Source organism: Rattus norvegicus, chromosome X (genome assembly GCF_021556685.1).
Source record: "Rattus norvegicus strain SHRSP/BbbUtx chromosome X, alternate assembly SHRSP_T2T, whole genome shotgun sequence".
In the NCBI taxonomy this organism is placed as follows: domain Eukaryota; kingdom Metazoa; phylum Chordata; class Mammalia; order Rodentia; family Muridae; genus Rattus; species Rattus norvegicus.
Genome location: NC_141554.1, coordinates 62,407,932 through 62,423,859, shown reverse-complemented (window position 1 = coordinate 62,423,859; position 15,928 = coordinate 62,407,932). Strand labels below are relative to the sequence as shown.

Below are 15,928 nucleotides of genomic sequence, written 5' to 3'. Positions count from 1 at the left end.
TGGTGCTATAATTCATAAAGACTACTCATTCTTCTGAGTAGAAACTCATAAAGAGAATTCTTCATCTTACTTTAACTGGTACACTACTACTCTTCAAGGTTGAAATATTACATTTCCAAATTGACATTTTACCCTACATATAATTGTTTTGCTAGTTAAAACAGGACACTTAATGATAATATATATATATATATGTATATATATATATATATATATGTAACGTTTAAGTCATCAAGTGCCAGAATCTGTCTTTCAAGCCTTGAGCAAAATGTCCATTCTTCACCTGTATTTGTAACACAATGACAGTGTGCATTAGATACTTCCAGAAGCCACATTTTCTTGTGATACATATTGATTGTATTTGTTAAATTAAAATAGTAACAATTTAGTTTGTCACACTTGTAATACTAGTGAGTCTGAGATAAGATAGTGCTATAAAATTGAGGCCAGTATGGGTGATGTGAATTCTGGAACAGCTTAAACTACAGAGTGAGACTATTACCTCAAAAACCCCCAAATAAGTAAGTGAATTAACAAATATTGCAATTGTTTAAATAAAAAGCCACATATATAAATGCATTCTATGAAGAAAATAATTTAAATGATATAAGTATTAAGCAATTATGATCTAAAGGTCATGAAGATTAATCTACTTTTTCTCTTAAATATTAAATTCTTTTAAACAATAGGCCTACAGATTATTAAAGCACACTTTGTCATGTGCGATAGCAAATCCTTCTAGGAAACTATCAGTGTGGGTTTGACTCTTAAATCTCTCTTTAAATAGACTCCATAGGGAAGTCTAGATAAAGAATACAATGGCAGAGAAGACATTTGGAGTCAGTCGGAAAGCCTTGAGTCTTTTAAAAGCAGCAACATTTTTTTTTAGTATAGAATTAATAATATCCCCCAAAGGATATTTCTACAACTAAATCTGGCATTACCATTTTACCAGGTCAGATCAGGTTGAGGAGGGCAATACTGCATTGCTATGAAGAGTTTGAAATTATTTTCTTAAAAATAATGTACACAATATCTCTTCACCTGACCTAACCCCTGAGACTTGACTAAAAGCTGAGTGGCAGTTCTTCTAAGGTAAAAGTTTCCAGCAAATAGTCTGAGGTCACAGCTTTGTACTCATGTGATTGACAGTAAGAATGCCTAGAAGTAACTTTTTTTTTTTTATCTGTAATCAGTCTGATTTTTCTTTCTTTTTTTTTTTTCTTGTTTTATTTATTTATTTATTTTTTTTTATTAACTTGAGTATTTCTTATATACATTTCGAGTGTTATTCCCTTTCCCGGTTTCCGGGCAAACATCCCCCTCCCCCCTCCCCTTCCTTATGGGTGTTCCCCTCCCAACCCTCCCCCCATTGCCGCCCTCCCCCCATAGACTAGTTCACTGTGGGTTCAGTCTTAGCAGGACCCAGGGCTTCCCCTTCCACTGGTGCTCTTACTAGGATATTCATTGCTACCTATGGGGTCAGAGTCCAGGGTCAGTCCATGTATAGTCTTTAGGTAGTGGCTTAGTCCCTGGAAGCTCTGGTTGCTTGGCATTGTTGTACTTTTGGGGTCTCGAGCCCCTTCAAGCTCTTCCAGTTCTTTCTCTGATTCCTTCAATAGGGGACCTATTCTCAGTTCAGTGGTTTGCTGCTGGCATTCGCCTCTATATTTGCTGTATTCTGGCTGTGTCTCTCAGGAGCGATCTACATCCGGCTCCTGTCGGTCTGCACTTCTTTGCTTCATCCATCTTGTCTAATTGGGTGGCTGTATATGTATGGGCCACATGTGGGGCAGGCTCTGAATGGGTGTTCCTTCAGTCTCTGTTTTAATCTTTGCCTCTCCCTTCCCTGCCAAGGGTATTCTTTCTCCTCATTTAAAGAAGGAGTGAAGCATTCACATTTTGATCATCCGTCTTGAGTTTCGTTTGTTCTAGGGATCTAGGGTAATTCAAGCATTTGGGCTAATAGCCACTTATCAATGAGTGCATACCATGTATGTCTTTCTGTGATTGGGTTAGCTCACTCAGGATGATATTTTCCAGTTCCAACCATTTGCCTACGAATTTCATAAACTCATTGTTTTTGATAGCTGAGTAATATTCCATTGTGTAGATGTACCACATTTTCTGTATCCATTCCTCTGTTGAAGGGCATCTGGGTTCTTTCCAGCTTCTGGCTATTATAAATAAGGCTGCGATGAACATACTGGAGCACGTGTCTCTTTTATATGTTGAGGCATCTTTTGGGTATATGCCCAAGAGAGGTATAGCTGGATCATCAGGCAGTTCAATGTCCAATTTTCTGAGGAACCTCCAGACTGATTTCCAGAATGGTTTTACCAGTCTGCAATCCCACCAACAATGGAGGAGTGTTCCTCTTTCTCCACATCCTTGCCAGCATCTGCTGTCACCTGAGTTTTTGATCTTAGCCAATCGCACTGGTGTGAGGTGAAATCTCAGGGTTGTTTTGATTTGCATTTCCCTTATGACTAAAGATGTTGAACATTTCTTTAGGTGTTTCTCAGCCATTCGGCATTCCTCAGCTGTGAATTCTTTGTTTAGCTCTGAACCCCATTTTTTAATAGGGTTATTTGTTTCCCTGCGGTCTAACTTCTTGAGTTCTTTGTATATTTTGGAAATAAGGCCTCTATCTGTTGTAGGATTGGTAAAGATCTTTTCCCAATCTGTTGGTTGCCGTTTTGTCCTAACCACAGTATCCTTTGCCTTACAGAAGCTTTGCAGTTTTATGAGATCCCATTTGTCGATTCTTGATCTTAGAGCATAAGCCATTGGTGTTTTGTTCAGGAAATTTTTTCCAGTGCCCATGTGTTCCAGATGCTTCCCTAGTTTTTCTTCTATTAGTTTGAGTGTGTCTGGTTTGATGTGGAGGTCCTTGATCCACTTGGACTTAAGCTTTGTACAGGGTGATAAGGATGGATCGATCTGCATTCTTCTACATGTTGCCCTCCAGTTGAACCAGCACCATTTGCTGAAAATACTATCTTTTTTCCATTGGATGGTTTTGGCTCCTTTGTCAAAAATCAAGTGACCATAGGTGTGTGGGTTCATTTCTGGGTCTTCAATTCTATTCCATTGGTCTATCTGTCTGTCTCTGTACCAATACCATGCAGTTTTTATCACTATTGCTCTGTAATACTGCTTGAGTTCAGGGATAGTGATTCCCCCTGAAGTCCTTTTATTGTTGAGGATAGCTTTAGCTATCCTGGGTTTTTTGTTATTCCAGATGAATTTGCAAATTGTTCTGTCTAACTCTTTGAAGAATTGGATTGGGATTTTGATGGGGATTGCATTGAATCTGTAGATTGCTTTTGGTAAAATGGCCATTTTTACCATATTAATCCTGCCAATCCATGAGCATGGGAGATCTTTCCATCTTCTGAGGTCTTCTTCAATTTCTTTCCTCAGTGTCTTGAAGTTCTTATTGTACAGATCTTTTACTTGCTTGGTTAAAGTCACACCGAGGTACTTTATATTATTTGGGTCTATTATGAAGGGTGTCGTTTCCCTAATTTCTTTCTGGGCTTGTTTCTCTTTTGTATAGAGGAAGGCAACTGATTTATTTGAGTTAATTTTATACCCAGCCACTTTGCTGAAGTTGTTTATCAGCTTTAGTAGTTCTCTGGTGGAACTTTTGGGATCACTTAAATATACTATCATGTCATCTGCAAATAGTGATATTTTGACCTCTTCTTTTCCGATCTGTATCCCTTTGATCTCCTTTTGTTGTCTGATTGCTCTGGCTAGAACTTCAAGAACTATATTGAATAAGTAGGGAGAGAGTGGGCAGCCTTGTCTAGTCCCTGATTTTAGTGGGATTGCTTCAAGTTTCTCTCCATTTAGTTTAATGTTAGCAACTGGTTTGCTGTATATGGCTTTTACTATGTTTAGGTATGGTCCTTGAATTCCTATTCTTTCCAGGACTTTTATCATGAAGGGGTGTTGAATTTTGTCAAATGCTTTCTCAGCATCTAATGAAATGATCATGTGGTTCTGTTCTTTCAGTTTGTTTATATAATGGATCACGTTGATGGTTTTCCGTATATTAAACCATCCCTGCATGCCTGGGATGAAGCCTACTTGATCATGGTGGATGATTGTTTTGATGTGCTCTTGAATTCGGTTTGCCAGAATTTTATTGAGTATTTTTGCGTCGATATTCATAAGGGAAATTGGTCTGAAGTTCTCTTTCTTTGTTGTGTCTTTGTGTGGTTTAGGTATAAGAGTAATTGTGGCTTCATAGAAGGAATTCGGTAGGGCTCCATCTGTTTCAATTTTGTGGAATAGTTTGGATAATATTGGTATGAGGTCTTCTATGAAGGTTTGATAGAATTCTGCACTAAACCCGTCTGGACCTGGGCTCTTTTTGGTTGGGAGACCTTTAATGACTGCTTCTATTTCCTTAGGAGTTATGGGGTTGTTTAACTGGTTTATCTGTTCCTGATTTAACTTCGATACCTGGTATCTGTCTAGGAAATTGTCCATTTCCTGAAGATTTTCAAATTTTGTTGAATATAGGTTTTTATAGTAAGATCTGATGATTTTTTGAATTTCCTCCGAATCTGTAGTTATGTCTCCCTTTTCATTTCTGATTTTGTTAATTTGGACACACTCTCTGTGTCCTCTCGTTAGTCTGGCTAAGGGTTTATCTATCTTGTTGATTTTCTCAAAGAACCAACTTTTGGTTCTGTTGATTCTTTCTATGGTCCTTTTTGTTTCTACTTGGTTGATTTCAGCTCTGAGTTTGATTATTTCCTGCCTTCTACTCCTCCTGGGTGTATTTGCTTCTTTTTGTTCTAGAGCTTTTAGGTGTGCTGTCAAGCTGCTGACATATGCTCTTTCCTGTTTCTTTCTGCAGGCACTCAGCGCTATGAGTTTTCCTCTTAGCACAGCTTTCATTGTGTCCCATAAGTTTGAGTATGTTGTATCTTCATTTTCATTAAATTCTAAAAAGTTTTTAATTTCTTTCTTTATTTCTTCCTTGACCAGGTTATCATTGAGTAGAGCATTGTTCAATTTCCACGTATATGTGGGCATTCTTCCCTTATTGTTATTGAAGACCAGTTTTAGGCCGTGGTGGTCCGATAGCAGGCATGGGATTATTTCTATCTTTCTGTACCTGTTGAGGCCCGTTTTTTGACCAATTATATGGTCAATTTTGGAGAAAGTAGCATGAGGAGCTGAGAAGAAGGTATATCCTTTTGCTTTAGGATAGAATGTTCTATAAATATCCGTTAAGTCCATTTGGCTCATGACTTCTCTTAGTCTGTCTACATCTCTGTTTAATTTCTGTTTCCATGATCTGTCCATTGATGAGAGTGGGGTGTTGAAATCTCCCACTATTATTGTGTGAGGTGCAATGTGTGTTTTGAGCTTTAGTAAGGTTTCTTTTACATATGTAGGTGCCCTTGTATTTGGGGCATAGATATTTAGGATTGAGAGTTCATCTTGGTTGATTTTTCCTTTGATGAATATGAAGTGTCCTTCCTTATCTTTTTTGATGACTTTTAGTTGGAAATTGATTTTATTTGATATTAGAATGGCTACTCCAGCTTGCTTCTTCTGACCATTTGCTTGGAAAGTTGTTTTCCAGCCTTTCACTCTGAGGTAGTGTCTGTCTTTGTCTCTGAGGTGTGTTTCCTGTAAGCAGCAGAATGCAGGGTCCTCGTTGCGTATCCAGTTTGTTAATCTATGTCTTTTTATTGGGGAGTTGAGGCCATTGATATTGAGAGATATTAAGGAATAGTGATTATTGCTTCCCGTTATATTCATATTTGATGTGAGGTTATGTTTGTGTGCTTTCATTCTCTTTGTTTTGTTGCCAAGACGATTAGTTTCTTGCTTCTTCTAGGGTATAGCTTGCCTCCTTATGTTGGGCTTTACCATTTATTATCCTTTGTAGTGCTGGATTTGTAGAAAGATATTGTGTAAATTTGGTTTTGTCATGGAATATCTTGGTTTCTCCATCAATGTTAATTGAGAGTTTTGCTGGATACAGTAATCTGGGCTGGCATTTGTGTTCTCTTAGGGTCTGTATAACATCAGTCCAGGATCTTCTGGCCTTCATAGTTTCTGGCGAGAAGTCTGGTGTGATTCTGATAGGTCTCCCTTTATATGTTACTTGACCTTTTTCCCTTACTGCTTTTAATATTCTTTCTTTATTTTGTGCGTTTGGTGTTTTGACAATTATGTGACGGGAGGTGTTTCTTTTCTGGTCCAATCTATTTGGAGTTCTGTAGGCTTCCTGTATGTCTATGGGTATCTCTTTTTTTAGGTTAGGGAAGTTTTCTTCTATGATTTTGTTGAAGATATTTACTGGTCCTTTGAGCTGGGAGTCTTCACTCTCTTCTATACCTATTATCCTTAGGTTTGATCTTCTCATTGAGTCCTGGATTTCCTGTATGTTTTGGACCAGTAGCTTTTTCCGCTTTACATTATCTTTGACAGTTGAGTCAATGATTTCTATGGAATCTTCTGCTCCTGAGATTCTCTCTTCCATCTCTTGTATTCTGTTGGTGAAGCTTGTATCTACAGCTCCTTGTCTCTTCTTTTGGTTTTCTATATCCAGGGTTGTTTCCATGTGTTCTTTCTTGATTGCTTCTATTTCCATTTTTAATTCCTTCAACTGTTTGATTGTGTTTTCCTGGAATTCTTTCAGGGATTTTTGCGATTCCTCTCTGTAGGCTTTTACTTGTTTATTAATGTTTTCCTGTGCTTCCCTAAGTGTGTTCAGGTCTTTCCTGAAGTCCTCCAGCATCATGATCAAATATGATTTTGAAACTAGATCTTGCTTTTCTGGTGTGTTTGGATATTCCATGTTTGTTTTGGTGGGAGAATTGGGCTCTGATGATGGCATGTAGTCTTGGTTTCTGTTGCTTGGGTTCCTGCGCTTGCCTCTCGCCATCAGATTATCTCTAGTGTTACTTTGTTCTGCTATTTCTGACAGTGGCTAGACTGTCCTATAAGCCTGTGTGTCAGGAGTGCTGTAGACCTGTTTTCCTCTCTTTCAGTCAGTTATGGGGACAGAGTGTTCTGCTTTCGGGCGTGTAGTTTTTCCTCTCTACAGGTCTTCAGCTGTTCCTGTGGGCCTGTGTCTTGAGTTCACCAGGCAGCTTTCTTGCAGCAGAAAAGTTGGTCTTACCTGTGGTCCCGAGGCTCAGGTTTGCTCGTGGGGTGCTGTCCAGTGGCTCTCTGCAGCGGCAGCAACCAGGAAGACCTGTGCCGCCCCTTCCGGGAGCTTCAGTGCACCAGGGTTCCAGATGGTCTTTGGCTTTTTCCTCTGGCGTCCGAGATGTGTGTGCAGGGAGCAGTCTCTTCTGGTTTCCCAGGCCTGTCTGCCTCTCTGAAGGTTTAGCTCTCCCTCCCACGGGATTTGGGTGCAGAGAACTGTTTATCTGGTCTGTTTCCTTCAGGGTCCGGCGGTGTCTCCGGCAGGGGTCCTGCCGCTCCTGGGCCCTCCCCCACGGGAGCCCAGAGGCCTTATACAGTTTCCTCTTGGGCCAGGGATGTGGGCAGGGGTGAGCAGTGTTGGTGGTCTCTTCCGCTCTGCAGCCTCAGGAGTGCCCACCTGACCAGGCGGTTGGGTCTCTCTCTCACCGGGTCTGGGAGCAGAGAGCTGCTGCGGGCCGGGATCCGCGGGTGTGGGACTTCCGGTAAACACAGAACGTGCCCGGTTCTAGAGAAATTCTGCTTCCGTGTGTCCCAAGCTCACCAGGCAGCTTTCTTGCAGCAGAAAATTTGGTCTTACCTGTGGTCCCGAGGCTCAAGTTCGCTCGTGGAGTGCTGCCCAGGGGCTCTCTGCAGCGGCAGCAACCAGGAAGACCTGTGCCGCCCCCTAGAAGTAACTTTAAGAGGTGATAAAAATATGCAATGGCTAGGTTAAACAAATTGCTCTACATCAACTTTTAATATTGTGCTATGTGCTATTTCCCAATAGAATATTCTCCTGCATAATCATAAACCTGAACATGAATGTATTGGTCTTCTGTTTATATATTATGTTTTCCAAGTGTTTTGTTTGGTTTTATGGAGTGTGTGTGTGTGTGTGTGTGTGTGTGTGTGTGTGTGTGTGTGTGTTATTAAATGATTTTCTTTTTTTTTTTTTCTGTTTGGTTGGTTTTTTTTTTATTTGCCTATTTGTTTTCTAATGAGAGAAAAAAATAAGATGTGGAGTTGGATGGGTGAGGAGGATCTGAGAAGAGAACCTGTGATCAAAACTATTGTATGAATTATATTAAAATAAAAAGATGAACAGCCACTTCTATTGTTAAAGGATTAGGGAGAAAACAAATTATAAAGAAAAGAGGAATACTAAAGCTTACCCATTTTCATAGGGTCTTTGTGTATGGCTTACTGGCTAGTAACTTGCCACTCAGATACATAGAGATACATGAAAGAACTATAAGATGCTTCATTTCCTTTATTTCATTGTAAAATCAGAGATGAATCATCAATTTAGTAAAGAGAATTCAAGTATTAAATATAAAATTACCCATAGCATTTTCAGAGTTAGAACAAACATCATACAGTACCACAAATGTCCTTGAAAACTTTAAAATTTGTTTACAAAAATCAAATAATTTAAAATCAGCCATCAGAACTTCCTATTTAAGCAAGACATGGAATTAAATATCTTGTAAAGTTGAAAATAGAGTCCCAGGCATAGCAAAGTATCCCTTTGGGTGAGGATTCCATTTCAAAGGGCAAATAGCATCAGATAAGAGATGACATCATTAAATGGGATGCTCAGAATATCCAGCAGAAAATAACTGGGGAAGTTGAATCAGTCAGCTTGCTTTACCAATTGAGTTTTCTCTCCATGGCTAACCTTCCAGATTCTCCTTCTGACTGTAAGCTCTATTATAACACAGGATAAGTGATGTAGAAAATGTTTTACTTTCTTTTCTCTACTGTGGTGGTTCATTCTCCCTTTCACAGAGTTCAATGGCCAGATTATCCCCTGAGAAGTAGCCCTGGAGGATATGGAGATGCTTAGGTATGAAGTTGGGGTGAGGCCAACAACTCAGTCATGCTTCCAGAACAAGTTTTCCATTGAGTTCAATGTACATTATTACTTCTAAGATCAGAAACAAAACAAAAATAGCCATCATTATTATTTCAACAGAATATTTTAAATTTTAGGTAGGAAATCTTTATAGACTATCAGTGAGCATTAATATTTACCGCAACAAGCAATCGAAACATATAATTGATTAAACAATTACATTTACAATAAAATCAAAATACTGTACATAAAACTAAGTTAAGAAAACGAGTGACCAGTTTCTCATTTTTTCCATGTTCTTTGCTCATTCTCCAACCAGAAATTTTTGTGGTTCATAATTAGTCTTAAGTGCATCCTATGTTGGAAGTAAGAACACTCTTAGATGAAGCTACAAGAAATAGGGACTTGTTGCTTAATGAATCCATGCATGGTTTAATTTCTTCCTACAGATCCCTGTATGTTTTGGTTGATTTATTTGCTATTACATAAAGTTGCCATTTGTAAACCTATATTAGCCTGTTTGTTACTCCTACATAGGACTACTTATTTCTATACAGAGTGTGTATAATCACTGTGGGTTAAGAAAAGGCACAGGGCTTAACATTAGAAAACTGAGAAATACTGGTGCATGGAATATGTAATAGCATACTAAATCTACAATTCTAAATAAAATCATGAAGAAAATAATTGCACATGGAGAAAAATAGTTTCCAATTGAAAGTTGACATACTTTCTCTTTTTTTCTGAGTTCAGGAACCAGAAAAATAAAGGATGAAGCAAGAAAGGTATGTGTACTATCAAATATTTTTTTAAAACTGAATTTAAATAATTTGAAATATCACTAATGAATGTAAAAATCATAAGGGTTGAAAATTGTCCAGTTAAATAGAAAATGTGTACATTATATATGACAATAATAGAACCGTATATATAAAATAATTGGAAGAATCATATATAAGAATAATTGAATGAACAAAGTGGATTAAATTAGGTATGATATCATGAGGAATAATGTAATACTTGTCCACAGGAATAATCTCAAAGGGAAAACTGACAGTGTACAACATAAGTTGACAACCATTTTCTCTAAGGGTCCAGATAATAAAGTTTAGTTTCTCTGTGCTGTGTCATTATGGTTGTGACCAGTAAAAGCTTGTTTTCAATCAGATGGAAGCTTGTGCATCATGTTTTTCTGACCTGCAATACAGGGCAAAAGAGAATAACACAACAGTGCTTCAAGGAGTGGAGACAGCTAATTGAGGACATTAATACCTATGATGATCAGGCCTAGAGCAGCATGAGTGGCTATAGAGAGTCCCATGACAGTGCTGGTGGTCATGGGTCCAGAAGCCTGAAGGAGCTATCCACAGAGCCCCATCTACATAGCTTACATAGGAAATCTCCCTTTTAACACAAATCAGGGTGACACAGATCTTATTTTTAAGGATCTCAGCATTCAGAGTGTATGGCTAATCAGACACAAAGACACAGACAAATTTAAAGAGTTCTGCTGTGTAAAATTTGATGAGGTGGATTTCCTGAAGGAGGCTCTGACTTATGATGGAGCATGCTTTTGTGACCGGTCACTTTGCGTAGCAGAATGCAAAAAGCAAGATAAAGGTGGCTTTAGATTCAGGAAAGGCAGACCTGATGACAGAGGAATGGGTGACTCTTGAGAATGTAGAATTGGATGATATTCCTGGGATGACTTCAACTCTGGCTACAGGGATGGGTGATTTTGTATGGGCCTGCCTGGTGGGGTAGGGGCATTAGTAGCCATGGGGACCAGCGAGCAGGTCCTCCAATAGGGAGTCACTTTTGAGATGGTCCTCCTCTGAGTGCCTCCAATATGGACTTCAGAGAACCTACAGAAGAGCACAGAGAACAAGTTTGCAGCTTAAACTTGGACAGTGGCAACCCAACTTAATCAAGTAGCCAACCCTAACTCAGCCATTTTATGGGGAGCTAGGCCCAGAATGTAAGTGGTTCAGAAGGAGCAAAAACGAGTTTAGGTTGGGAGGAAATGGGTCATGAGGATCTGGATTAAGACTGGTGGCAGCCCATGGTCCTGAAGGCCCCATTCCACCTGGCACTGTCCTCTTTAAAGAGGAAACACAGAACTTGTGAGTTTTTTGTCAGCGGTAACAAGTGGTTTCTTGGCTTCACTATATCTATCTAGTGCCTGTTTTGTGCTTTCTTTCTGTTTTCTTTGTCTCCTGTCTCACTCCCTGCCTCTTCCCGCTCCTTCTCATGCAGGATGTATGTTGGTCACTTGCAGACGTGGGCTGAGGTGCTTCATCCTTCTTTGCTTTCTTTTTTTCCTTTATGTGCCCTGGCTATGCTCCAAGTGTGCTGTTCTCTGTTTTTTCTCAGAGAATCTCTCTAACTTGCATGTTGAATTCTGTGTTGCTGTGGACTTACCAGCCAGGTGGCTTCTGGCAAATTGCTGGTATACAGGAGATAAGCATGCAGAACTGGAAGCACCTTGCTTTAAAAGAAGGAAACACGCCTGCTGGTCATGACAGGTTATTGTATTTGGCCTATCACCTACCTCAGCATCCTGTTCAGGCATAGCAGGCTCCTGTCAAACAGTGAGGTCAGAAGGGTATACGGGAATATGAACATTCTGCACTAGTGGCTACCTGGGTGCCAGTGGCCACATGGCTTCGCTCCTGCTTGCTTTAAGACCAAGTGAAATCTCATTCCCTCCTCTTCCTGGGGCATGGAGGCCCGTTGGGGGTTCAACCCACTGAATATGCTTCCCACAGCTGAATCCTATAGGAAGCAAGAGTGGAGCTAGAGCTGCACCAGGCAGCTGTGCTTGCACTGAGTCTACACTATTTCCTTTGTGTCTGTCTGCTCCAGGGTCCTTTTCCGAAGGGGTTGCTCCCCACTGTAGCTCAAGCCCTAGACCCTACCACTTTCTCTGATCAGTTGAACAGTTGTTGAAACCCTTAGTACATTGGTATCTAGAAACCTCTAGGCTTGTTGCTTCGTCTGTGATGCAGATGCATGCTCCTACAGTCAGTGTTAAGCACTCATTTGAGATCAAGGGTGTCAGGCTTTGCTTTTAGTCTGAATAGCTATCAACAAATAGAAAATGATTTGGCACCAAGTTTCCATCTGTACCAATTGGAGCAGGTAGGGGTCAGACAACCACCAGAGCCTTAAGGAAAGAGAGCTGAGAGGTGCACAGCTTGTTTACTAGCTAGCACTTTTCTGCCAGCTTACCTCTTTGCTCATGAATGTCTTTGTAGCCAGGACTCAGCAAATACAGAACTTTCACTTCTTCCCTTGCCTGCCATCTTCTCTGCTTCTAAGATAAGAAACATTTGTATAACACCAATACCTAACTTAAAACAGACATGTATTCTGTAACTGTAATCAAATCTGATACTTTTAGATGATCTAATCCATCTCCAATGCAGAAAAGACAAAACAGGCACATCCATCCACACTACTTGGTGCCCAAATGACTCTATAAGAATGGAATTCCAAACACTTAATACATTCAGTTCTATAATAGAAAGTGAGTCTATTGATATAGTATTTTGTGAATGATCTTTTAAATAAAAGAAACTCTTACAAAAGAGATGGGGGAGAGGGAGAGGCAGGAGAGAGGGAGAGAGGGAGAAGAGACGGAGAGAGGGAGTGAGGGAGAGAGAGAGAGAGAGAGAGAGAGAGAGAGAGAGAGAGAGAGAGAGAGAATATAACATGAGAGTTCAAGTTTTTGAATAGGGAAGCCTTGTTCAGATCTAATATGTATACAAGTGGATCATAAATTCTCGAAAACTAAAACAGTACTATTCATTTTAATACAAAATTAAAGAAAAATAGGAGACCCAGTGTAAGTATTCTATAAAATATTTTATTCCTTCTTTTTTTCCAAAGTAGGAAATATTAAATCACATAGTTGTCATAAATTATCTAGTCCAGCTCTAGTCTATCTTCTGCCTGTGCATTGTCCTGTTAACACTAATATAATCATTTTATTATAGAGGAAAGGCATGAAAATACAGATTTCTTTTAATGAGTTCTTGCATAATCCTAATTCTACTTTCTATTCTTTAAATGTATAAATAAATAAATAGATACATACATAAATAAATAGCCGGATTGGGAAAAGAAGTCAAATGGTCCAAATTGTTTAACTCCTTTATCATATCAATCTGGTTTCTAACTATATGCTAATTCATTCCTTTTTTTCTTTGAGTCATAGTAAGAAAGCAAAGAAATCACCTTCATAATTTCTTTCTAAGTCATTTGTTTCCAACTTCAAAGAAGGTTTTTCTAAATATACTTAGCTTAGCAGAGAGATGTTTGTTCCCATTGTATAAAATGACTAAATTTTGACAACAGTGCAATTTAGAAAGCATTTTATTTTGTGAAGGTGCGCTTTTCTGGCAGCCAACATCACATTAACAGAAAGTGCTGCAAACTACAGAGATTGCAAAAGTAATAGCAGGGAGGATACAGATATTTGAGAAACTCCTGTTTTCTGAGCAATTGAATATATTGACAAGTGCTTTCCAGCCTGCCCATCTTCTCTACTACTCTGAATTTTGAAGTAATTGCAAATGTCAGAGTCCTCGACTCTACTGGGTTTGAGACCATATTATTTCTGTCTTTGAGTAAGAAGCCTGAAGCCACATTATAAAATGAGTTTAAAGTAGAAACAGCATAGATGGATTTTAAAATTTTAAAAGCAAGTGTATCAGAATTCAGAGAGAATATTCTGAAAATGGCAGTTACCTGCATGCTGGCAATTTAAAGTGCATTTACTATAGCATTAATTTTTCCCACTACATCGCATCATGCTCCATAATTCTTGGTTAAAAAATAAAATACCACATTTGAGAAGAAAGAGAGTAAGATGTTACTGATGTTAGATTTATTCTTGATAAAGGGGACTTAATTTGGACCACACTAAAACATTTTAATTTACAGTAAAAAATACAATAACAAGATCCAGACCCACAAAGTTAGGGATGCAGAGTATAAGATTTGTTTTCTTCCCCATAAAATAAAAATGGCAGTACCGTTATCTACCTCAAAAAGTTCATAAGGGTTGTATGTCTGTATTTGTGGAAAGCTTAGAGCAGTAAGTGATACATGTGTGAGTTACATAAAAATAATATGTGAAAGAACTTATTAATAATGAATAAACTGACAAAATAAGAGAATTTATGTTGTCTAATGGTAGTTACTGACATGTAATTATACGCAATGAATAAAAATAGTTTTACTTTTCTGTCTCAGAGATTATATCACATTATTGAACATCTTTGAGCAATACATTGCATGGTTGAATAGGCTACATTGTCATTATTAAGAATTATCATGGTCTACTCCATAAATTTGTATAGTTCCAATATTAATTGAATAAGAAATTTGAAAGAAATTATGATTAAATTTGCTCTAAAATAATGATTTGATCTTGGTAAGTACACTATTAGAGAGGTCCACTATGTCTTTAATGTTACTGTAGAAATTGGTGGGGAAATCTCTAATTGCTATTGGCATAGGTGAGTGCCATTAGTACCAACTAATGCATGGCAGCAGCAATTTCCTAAAAGACCCGTGATTTCTTAGTGGCTAAAAGCTTTAGTATGAATCCAGTGACAAAGTCATTAACAGAGAATGATTTAGACACAGGGATAATCTAACAGAATGTTTAACTATGAGATAATGATGTAGCTAATAAAGGTTTTTAAAACTTATTTTCAAACACACAAAAAGAAATGTTGCTGGAAAGTGAGACAGCAATGACCAGAAAAAAGCCAACCATACATTTCCTTATGTTTCCGTCATCCTTATATTTAATAAACTGTTCACAGTTTAGAGAGTGTTCCATACCTAGATGCTATATTATTGATTTTTGAAGTCTTATCATCTTTTGTCAGTGTCATTCAGTTTTCAAAAATAGAAAAAGACCAGATGTATTTTAGGAGGTTATTGAAGTGATGATAGTGAACTATTCTACTCTGACTAGGACTGTATTTATTAATCAAATAATTTAAATGAAATTTAAAAAAAAAGTATTTTCACTGTCTTAAAGCATCTTTTAAAAATTACTTGATTTAGAGGCCAGTGACATGGTTTAGCAGGTAAAAGGTTCTGCCACTTAATGCTGGAATCCTGAGTTTCATCCCTGGAAACCATGTGGAAAGCAGGTACGATGGAATATATGTGCAATTTTATTCCTCCTGCTGTAAGATGGAAGTTTTGAAACAGAAGAGCTATCGCAAAACTTCTAGACCACTTAGCTTGAAGTGACCAACAACACAGAAATAACAAGAGACTGTGTCTCAAAAAAACAACAAAGGCGAGAACAGACTGCTAAACCTTGTCCATTGACTTCTCCATGGCTGCTATGGTATGTGGGTGTGAGCTTGCACAGGTGCGTGCATTCGCGCGCGCGCACGCACACACACACACAAACATATACACAAAATACAATAAATGCATATATTGTTAAATAATTATAAGTATAATATACTTATATATTTGGTTTATAATCACATTTTCAATTCAATCACTTTCAATTGAAATGTCACAATTTATCTCTTTTCTATCATGGCAAACATCTATTTAGTAACAGAAGTAACATGCTAACATCATGTTTGACACCTTTTAAGAAATACTAACATAATACTAACTAAAAACATTAAGTATATGGTGTTGTATGTTTGGAGAATTATGTGTGTTTGGATGCATCCCCACCAACATGACATGTCTCTTAAATAAATCCCCAATATTCCCTAGGTATTGTTATTTTTTTTCACACAGGCAACCACTTTCTGTCATGAGACATTAGTATTCTCCAGAATTTTTTGTGAATGAAATCACATACTATGCATTGTTTTGTGCTTCACCTCATATTTCACCTTTAGCATCATATTTTTT

General features: G+C 38.2%; 1 pseudogene; it reads left to right on the top strand.

Annotated features, from left to right (window-relative positions):
* The first annotated feature begins 10,154 nt into the window (after positions 1-10,154).
* On the top strand, positions 10,155-11,034 carry Eif4h-ps1 (eukaryotic translation initiation factor 4H, pseudogene 1; annotated as a pseudogene).
* Positions 11,035-15,928: the final 4,894 nt, after the last annotated feature.